The sequence below is a fragment of the Perissodus microlepis genome, chromosome 22 (genome assembly GCF_051167445.1).
Source record: "Perissodus microlepis isolate ML-2025 ecotype Zambia chromosome 22, ASM5116744v1, whole genome shotgun sequence".
Classification (NCBI taxonomy): Eukaryota; Metazoa; Chordata; class Actinopteri; order Cichliformes; family Cichlidae; genus Perissodus; species Perissodus microlepis.
Window position 1 is genome coordinate 3,924,411 of NC_140481.1, and position 10,399 is coordinate 3,934,809.

A 10,399-nucleotide genomic window follows, 5' to 3' on the forward strand; every position below is an offset into this window, starting at 1 on the left:
TCTAAGTAGAGTCACATTCTTTTAATGTAACTCTGAGGTGTAAAATGATAGTAGTTAAAACCGAGTGTTAAAAATGAGTGTTTCTATGTCAAATCTGGAGGTGTTACAATGGAAACATTAACTCTTGAAGAAATGAGTGAAGAGAATGCTGTTATTTGCATTTACCAGCTCACCTATGTCAGACCTTTTGATAAACAAAATTCTAATGAAAGTGAGAACATGTACACTGTTACATCTTTCAGAAAATGTTTTGAAATTGTGGTGCACAGTTCAGAATAAATGTTTTTCAAAAACCATTGCGTCTTTTTAGTAAATGTTTATTTCCAAAAGAAATTTCTAGAAGTTCAGAACAGTAAAATTCCCGCTTTTTAGAATTAATTAGAAGATAACTCTTATGTAGTTAAACTAAAATACTCTTTGAGAGTTAATATATAAACTCTTAACACCTAGTTAGTATTAGTAAGTGTTAAATTATCAACTCCAGACAGATTTGGTGTTTAACACTAAATCAGAGTTAACGTACCAACTCTCCAAAAAGAGTTAAATTAACACTCTCTGGTGTGGACCCATGAAGACACTTTAATAGTGTTGAAATCAAATCTGGTTGAAATCAAGTTTCATTTAGCTTTGCACAAAAATAGGTGGTAGAAACATCCTCCAAAGAGCTGCTTTATACTTTGTTGCTCCTACTTAAGTACCGAATGTCTATACTTTTGACACCTCTGACAATAACAGACCCACCAAAAATGTCAGGCATAGATTACCAGAGCTATGACATTTGTCTACAGTCATGTCCGGACTGCAGCTCCATCTAGTTGCAGATGGCAACATAACATTTAGGAGAACAATTTATCGGCATTGGGCATCAGTTAACTAGTATGCCTGATTTGGACTAGTGACATTAACTGTGATCAGTCATCAGGTTGACTAATGGTGCACATCCATAGGTCACAACATGAAGAGTTTGAGCCCATTGCCTTTCTGGGTGGAGTTTGCATGTTCTCCCTGTGCCTGGGTTCTCTCTGGGCACTCTGGCTTCATTCCACAGTCCAAAGACATTCATGTTAGTTTGACTGGAAATTCTAAACTTGTCACTGGTGTGTATGTGAGGGTGAATGGCTCTCTGTCTTTCTTTGTTATCCCTGCAACAGATTGGTGAATTATCCATAATGTTCACCATCTCTTGCATCATATGGGATAGCCCCGGGTCTCCACCGCCCTGAACGGAAATAGTAAATGAGTAGTTCCTTCAGTGTAAAAAGAGAGAACATTTGTTCATTTCCCTTTAATTTTTCAATCCAAATCAAACCTTTTTATTGAAACGATTCACCTCAGGCCTTATCGGCTTGGTTTAGGGCTTAAAGTCAGGCCTAAATTGTTTTTTCAGACATCAATGGAGAGATTGAATGGAAATTCACTCCCTTTTCCATTTTGCCATCTTGGAACAGTGACTGGCCTGCAGCCACCCTCTGCTCTATCTATCCATCCTGCTAGAAAAACATACGTGCTCTTGCCATGATTTTGAGGTTGACTAAGTAAAATACCTGTCATATTTACCATGAAAGATAAAATAGATCTTTATTGTCACTGTTACAAGAACAATGAAACACAGTTTGGCAACTCTATGTTAGCAGCCTGTAGAGTTTTACATTAAAGATCCTTTAGAATAAGAGAAAAAAAAAGGAGAAACCAATAAATACAGTTAAAATTAAAGAGGTAAATACACAGGGAATGTATGTCATTAAAAAAAAGTATGGTGTTATTTTTGTGCCACTATTCTAAGCGCACGTTAAAAAAAATTTGCAAGTACAAGTGTTGTATTTTGAGAAGAAATTTATTTTGAGCGAAGAAAAGCTAAATATGAGTGAACAAAATTCATTGTTGCGTGCAAGAAATGTATTTCAGTGTTTGCTATTATCCATATACACACACAATAGCAGCACCTCTCAATGTGTTGCTCGCGCTCTCAACATTTCTGCCCATGCGTTCAACTCTTTCTATACACCGTTATATTTCTGCCACAAAACCAACCAATCACAGACTTTAAAAATTCTAATTGGCTATTTTGGTATCCAATCAGCTCTCTAGCTGCTGTAGCTAAACCCAGGCAAATATCCCAGAATGCATTTCATCCAAAATTCAAATGAGGCAATGGCGGAGGAATGCAGAGTGGCAGAGTTTGAAATATTACTCTTTCTGGGTCACAAAATAAACTTTTAAGATATTTTCAGACGAGAATGGTGCTGTGTAAACTTCAAATATCTGCTCAGTTTTTAAAGAAATCACATATTTGCATAAGTGCTATAACGTTTTTGGAGATGCCTGTTACCCACCAGCAAATAAGACACACAACTACAAAACAAATGTAAAGTACATGAAAATATATAATTCACCATAACGCTAAATCAATGAGAGCCCTGTGCTTGTTTCTCTGCAACGAACTAATGATGGACAATGGGGGACAATGACACCCGAAGTGTGCCATCATATTCTCTGATGTAAAATGTTCTGTTCTTATTTAAACAGCGGACTCTGAATTAAATCTAATATAAAAAAATATTTAAATTCAGGAGGAAACATTTTCATAATATGACGGGTGAAATTCACAATAGACTGACAGTTCTCCAAGTAAGGTTGGTATTAAATAATACGGTCCAGTTATGAAGCTGAACTTTAATCTCAGCGAAACCGATTTACTCAGGAACAAATCAAACATTGAAATAAACCAAACATTAACATTTAGAAGTTATCTAAGTGACTTGTATATTGTGTTTAATCCAAGTAGCGAAAGACCGCGGGGGTTTGAAAACAATGTGCCAGGAGTCCGCGCCTTGACCAGCTGATCAGCCAGGGCTGGACACAACAAAAAATTGGCCCAGGTATTAACTAGGCCACCAGGTATTATAGGAAAAACCATAAAGCCTTTGAACAAAAACAAACGCTGTTGTGACAGTGATGTACACTGTCTTGTTGCAGCTTTTACGGCTGTGGCTCAAGCAAACATCAGCTGATATTAGAAAGTAATATTAACCCTGGAGAACCCATGGGGTCAAATTTGACCCCATGGTTTCCCTAGTAAACCAATGGGGTCGGATCTGACCCCATGGGTTCTTTTTATACATTGTAACAACAGCTTATCAAGCTTAAACGTGCTGCTGTTGTTTAGTGTCACATCCGCTGGTTTCCTCTTTCTGATGCAAAGCGGGCGATAAACAAACAATCAGTTTCATGATTGAAGTAGCAACAGGAGAGGGAGGGGGAGAGAATGAGAGAAGAAGAGGCAGCTGTTCAGCGTAAAGACGCAGAATAACTCCAGCTTTGTGTCTTTTTTTTTTTTTTTTTCATTTTAGCTGAAGTACGGGACAAATCGCGTTCCTTTTCACCTTAATATGGATGTTGTATTGTATTGTGTATTGTAATTGGTCCAGCCCAGAGTTGATCATGACCAATTGGCTAATCCATCACCTTTCATTGTTTATACAGTTACAAAAACAAACAAGCAAACATAAAAATGGAATATCACCATGGCCGATGGCCAGTCCAGCTATGCGGTCAGCTGGTGGGTAACAGGCATCTCCGAAAACGTTAGAGCACTTATGCAAAAATGTGATGTCTTGATAAATCGAGCAGATATTTGAAGTTCACACAGCTACATTATCGCATGAAAATATCTTAAAAGTTTATTTTGTGACCCAGAAAGAGCAATATTTCAAACTCTGATACTCTGTGTTCCTCCGCCACTGCCTCTTTTGAATTTTGGACGAAATGGATTCTGGGATATTGCATTTCGTCATTTTGAACTGATTGGAGACCAAAACAGCCAATCAGAATTTTTTGCATCCAAGTCTGTGATTGGTTGGTTTTGTGGCACAAATATAACGGTGTACAGAAAGAGTTGAACGTACACGGGCAGAAATGTTGAGAGCGCAAGCAACACATTGTGAGCGAGCGCAAATGCAAAAACTGAGCGAGAGGGGCTGCTACTGTGTGTGTAACACTTGCACCTACAATTTTTTTTAACGTGCGCTCAAATTTTTTTTATGTCAGAATACTGGCACAAAAATAACGCCATACATAAGTATCTACACAGATATGTAAAACAGTCTCCACAGCTGAAAATGTTTTTTGCCCAAACCTGCACCTTCAACAAATACATAAGCTACGAAGATGAGAAAGATACTTACACTTAAAATTTTGACTACACCTACACATAAACAGCATAAGCTACAAGTGCTACAAAGCACTTGTTTTAATTTATTTATTATTTTCTATGCTGTTTTGTATGCTCAGGGTCAAGTTTACTCTTTATTTCAGTTAGCTGTTACTGAAGCAGTCGAGGAATTACCTTTGAGGCCTCAGTCATAGGTATTAATGCAAAATCTAACATTACACTAACCTTATATTTTTGTAAAAGGCAAAATTTACTTTTTCCGGGGTGGGGGAGTGTTTCATGTCTGTAAGTTAAAATTGTTATTTTTGTTGTTTCCTGATTTATAAGAATTGGGAGAACAATTACATGCAAACAAAATGATGCATTTTGGTTGCCCATGTTTGGTGTTGCTTTGGGCTTAGGGTAATCACTGACGATGACTTACACCTAAAAGAGTTCAAAATGAGAAAACGTTGCTCTAAAACATGTTGACATGGCAATGAAAATGAACAATAATCAAAACTGACAGTATGAAAGAGATTATCTGGATACTAAAATGATTGTTAAAATACATTAGATATTAATATTACTATGAGTAAATTATATATATTATATATTCTGTTACACGGTTTAAAGAATACAATGTGATAATCACACGTTTCCAGTTTTACAAATGTATTTTATTTCACTATTAAAGAAACCAATTATGTGAATAAAAGCTCACCACAAGAACCTGCGTTAACCAGGTTTAATAGGGAGGGCCAAAGTCGTAGTTGTGCTAAATTTCCTCGAATTCGCCTCGGAGATTTAGCTTCCTTTGTTCTTGAAAGTTCTTTTCCATTTGTCTCATCGCTTCATTCCACATCTTTTTGGTAAGATCACTAACCTTATTTTCTAAGGCCTTATTTTGTTGTTTGAGTATGTCAACTTGGACATCGTAGTTGTTTATCAGATTGTTATGTTCTTCCTGTGAAACTTTGGGAGTCTGAGCTTGGGTTTGCAACGCCATGTCTTTTGTTTTCATGGCTTCCTGTACATCACACAGATTTTTCTTGACCTCTTCAAGCTCTCTTTTCAGTGCCTCACATTCATGGCACAACAACTCATTTTCTCTGTTGGTCACGTTCAAATCATGTTCGGAGTCTTTCTCAGTGGCTTTGAACATCCGTGATTCTCCTTTCACACCCTCATCGTGTGGTTTCAGTTCTTTTTGAGAATCACCACTCCTTTTGGAAAGCTCCTGGAGGTCCTGTTCAAGAAGTTCGTTATGCCTCAATATGTCAATTTCATGTGCAAAGCATTGGAGTTCCAGGGTCTGTCTGAGCTGTGCACTGTCCGTTGTTTTGTTTTCCTCATTCATGATCCTTTTCCTTTCTTCACTCTCTTGTAACTCTTTAAAGGCTGTGTTTGCCTGATGGAGCTCAGTTTTAACAGCCTGTATTTCCTGTTGCATGTCATCTTTTTCCTTTTCAAAGTCCCTTTTCAGCTCACACATGCGTTTTATCATCACATCCTTTTCCTTTCTTAAAGACTGGTTGTCCTTTTCCATGCCTTTCACTTTTATAACATAGCCTGCCTTTTTGCTTTGCAACTCTCTGATTTCTTCCTGCATCACCTCTTTGTGTTGCTGAATTTCTTTGCTATTGGAGCTTTGTGAATCCTGTAGAACTGTATTCAAATATTCCAGCTCTTGAATTCTGATGTGAATTTTTTCGTTCTCTAGTTGCAGGTCTCTTTTCTTCTTGTTTTTAGAGAACCCGCTTTGTTTGAAGAGAACATCAATGTTTTTTTGGAGAATTTTGTTCTCATTTATGAGCTCTCTTTTTTGCTCCTTAAGGTCGGCGTTCTCGACTTTAAGGTTACGTATGGTAGAGTTTTGTTGTTTGAGAGTTTTATTCTCATTTTTCAGCTCTTTGATTTGCTGTTTAAGTTTTTCGTTCTCGGCTCTCAGGTTGCATACAACAGGATTTGACAGACTCATATTTCAAATTGAAGTTGATGCTAAATCTACTAAAAGATTTTTTAAAAATACTGTCAACTGTGTCAGAAACTGAAGTTTCGAGTATTTTAAGTGTTTTCCTGCCTACTGAATTTTTCCACTATGTTTGAAAGACTGACAAGAATGGGAACCTTTCCCCTCTGTAAGGGTTTGTGTGTGCTTATGTCATAAAGAAGATCAAAGGGATTCTGGTGGAATGTCACTGTGATTGATGGTAATTGTAACTAATAATGGTTACATGATTTATAAACACCCAATAAATATTATTTAGAAATCCAAACTGTGGTGGAGGTGTGGTCCCTGGCTCGGCCGCAGGGGAGGAGTGATGCAGTGAGCTCAAGGGGGCGGTGCCAGGGAGGCTGCAGGGACAGGTGGTGATGATCTTCCTAACGAGGTTTTCCTTTTTATATAGTCAAGCCGGAGACCAGAGTGAGCAGGAGCGTGTGTAGAAGACCAACTGGAGAGTTGGCGAACAGGTTGGCAAACCATGAAAGCCATATGTATGGTGCTTCAACAAACACTCGTCCAGAGTGATCAACATAACAGTGTGTCGGGTTGACTTTTATACAAACAAACCAAAAAAACAAAAACATGTCATTGTGAAGCTTTGGCAAATACTAGATTGGTCAACTGATGTGCCGTAAGTATCTGTCAGGTTCTTTGACAGTTAGTTAGTGTTGCCTACAGTTAAAATATGTAATTGAGGTGAAGAGTTAGTATGATTTTACATAAATGGAATCCACATTTAGGAGCCCTTCAGTAAATCCAGGCCAAGCTAAGAAGATGAGCAGTGGGAGAAAGACCAAGGACAGAACACATGGAGATGACTGACCAGCGAGCTTTTAATGGTTAAACCTTGTCAAAGTAACTTTTTGTTGTCACTAAATTGTAAAGAGGGATATGTGTGTATAGAAAGATGGCTGTTAGAGTAGCACAGGGGTGTCAAACTCAATTGCACAGGGGGCCAAAACTCAAGGCACACTTTAACAAGATAAACATTTATTTAACACACTAAAACAATGTTTTTTAAACATAAATATGAATAAAAACAGACAGGAATATTATTCCAGATAAAATAAACGTAAAAAAAAAAACTTTAACTTTAAATATTTTGCTCTTCATAAAAATATATCCTGTCAAAATTATGCAAGTGAGAAATATGAACATGCTGCCAAAAACCCCAGGAAAAATAAATGAAAGCAAACACAAGGTTGGAGCCGCATGTAGACGGAGCTGGGCGTTGCTTCAGGAATGGAACTAGTAAACTGTGCGGACCATTCAGTGTCGTACTTTCCCTCGAGTGTATCATTACACTGCAGCTCCATCTGAATCTGCACAGGTGCAGCTCAGCAAAGTCCGCTGACTTGGTTCAACATTACTTGGCAACAGGGAAAGTGAGGCAGGTTGCACTGGTGCATTTGTGACAGCTTCACTTGAAATGCCTTCACTGCATCATATATGCCATGTCCATGAACTGACAGATTTTCTTGCTGAGCTCAAAAACTCTATTCAGAATTTTTATCCCAACTCAGCCAACGAACCTCTGTATGGCAAACTGAATCTATTTCCCACATAAAAGACTGAAATTGACGGTGATTTAAACTTTTAGCTCAGATAAAATTTACGGTTTGCGTTACGGTGATCATTACATGCTCCATTTTTAGGACTTTACCACACAGCCTTTCCTGGTGTGTGATGCAGTGATATGCTGTTAACTCACCGGTACAGTTCTCCTCCTGCATCTTTACTCGCATCCTGCTGACTAGTCCGCTTTTTTCACCGCACAACACCGGCACTCTATCTGTTGTAAGTCCAACAAGTTTGTCCCAGGGCAGTTTCATGTCGGTTACACTTTCACATACGTTTTCAAAAATGTATTTTCCTGTCGTTGTCCCGTGCATCGATTTAATGTTCAATATTTACACTCCACGGATGAAGATGCCAGCTGTGCAATGTTCACAGCAAGAGAGTTTTTGCTTCTTTCACACAACTGTGTTCTTAAATCAGTGGCCATCTCACAAACCCGATCAGCAATCGTATTTCTCCTCAGGCTCACATTTGCCAAAATCTGCGTTTTGTCTGGACACAAGACGTCGCACAGCTTCATCGTGCAGCTCTTCAGAGTGCCGGGCTGATTTGGCTCCTCTGCTACAATAAAACTTGCTTTCACAACAGCTTCACTTTGTGATGCTCTGATGAAAAAAGTCTGCTGAAATGTCAGATTCTTCTTTAGCTCTTCTACTTTCTGTAGTTTCTGCTCTGCATTTAGGTTTTTCAGCTTATCCTGACGTTTTGTCCCGTAGTGCCGTCTTAAATTAAATTCCTTAATTACAGCCACATTAGCTCCACTAATAAGACACACGGGTTTACCAGCAATGTCTGTAAACATATATTCACTCACCCACTGGCGCTGAAAGGCTCTGCTTTCAGAGTCAACTTTTCTCTCCACCATTGTGGGGGCTAGCTTTGCAATAAGTTTGACTTGATTGACGCGGGAATGTTCCCAGTAGGGATTTGGAGCGTGATGTCACGGGAGGTGGGCCACGCCCCCTACCGCCATGACAGTAGGCCAGACACAGGATACAGCTTCAGCTATGGTTCGTACGTGTTGTGTTGTCGGTTGCAACGTTAGCTCATACGATCATGAAGGCAAGAATCTGGATAATGGGCTCTCTTTTCATCGTTTTCCATCCTGGAGGCAACGTGAGGGATCCCATGTATCCGATATTACTAAACAAAGACGTCAGGCTTCGATTGCAGTGGTGGATATCGAGTTCTCTGCAATCCCCAGCTTTTTGTTGGCATGCTCGCCACATTTTCTTTCCGGTGAGTTCTAAATTAATTCATATCACTATTAAAAGGCTTTTATTTGCAATGTGCTGAGGTCATAGATAATGAGATAAAACATGATAATGTGTGATGCTGCAGAACCACGTCATGTCGTCATGTCGACTGAGTAGCTTATGATTTGGCATTATTGCAGACAAACCAGCATATGAAATGGCTGTAACAAATCCAGACTGGGCACCAACACTGCACATGGGCCTCTAAAAACATACTAAATTGCTATCATTGTACACTAATCCGCACATAACTTCCATATGAATCACACACCTGTCATTGGAATATTGGTGTACATTTACCTTATATGTATGCACTAATTTTAACTTACAGGCTTTCGTTATGCAGCTGCAGAGTCCGAAGGTGTGCCCCATGCAGAAGTCCTATCCCAGGATTCATAGCAGTGGATAATTTTTTGATTTAAGCTTGTTCTGCAGCTACAAGAGATAGGCACCTTGCAGTCGACGAAATCCTCTGTATGTCAGAGTTTTCTAGAGTCAAATGTGAGGCCACCTGTCCGACAGCTAAAGCTTCTCCGAAATTAGGCCATGCAACAGGATAATGACCCCAAGCACAGCAGCAAATCTACAGCATGGAAGTCCAGACCTCAACCTGACTGAAATGCTGTGTATAAAGGAATGCTTGCAAATGTCAATGAATTGAAGTTATTGCTCATGACTGAAGGTTCTGTAAACTACTCAGTCATAGAATGATTACGATATTGAACTAAAACAAATGCCTGAATCCTAAATTATGGATATCCTATTGTGGTGATCTGAAATGTAACACTAAATGTGATTAAAACACTAAAACTCTGGACTCCTGGGCTGAACGACCGCGGGGATCACCAGCCCGAGGAAAACACAAAATACACATGACTCCGTGAGAAAGACAATTCATTCTTGAATGAAGACGATGATCAGACACATTTAAAATGTAGCCAATTGTGTTTATTATTAAATTATTAAGGAAATAGAAATTTACTATCCAGTATTTTTGTCTTAGTTTTGACAGCATGTGTGCTCTTCCTGCATGTCCCAACCTTTGATGGATATGGCGTAAAATCAGTGTTGACACATGCATATCTTTTGTCAAAATTGCAGGATGCTTTACTTCCATAGGCATGGCTGCTTTATTCAATCGGCCACCCACTCTGAGGATTCCCGCATCCAACAATGGATCAAGTTTGTAAAGACAACTTCCCTTGGAGACTGCTTTGAGGCCATTGCTGATTAAAGCCATTTCAGTTTAAAATTTTTGTTGCTGTGCATATTGAATAATAGCTTGTTCTGCCTTTGCTAAATCTTCTGAAGTCAGATTTCCTTTCTTCAAAGTGGTCCTAAATCTTTCCATTCTTATCTCCACTTCTTTCTGACTTTCCAGATCATTCTTATTCAAACCTGCAGCAA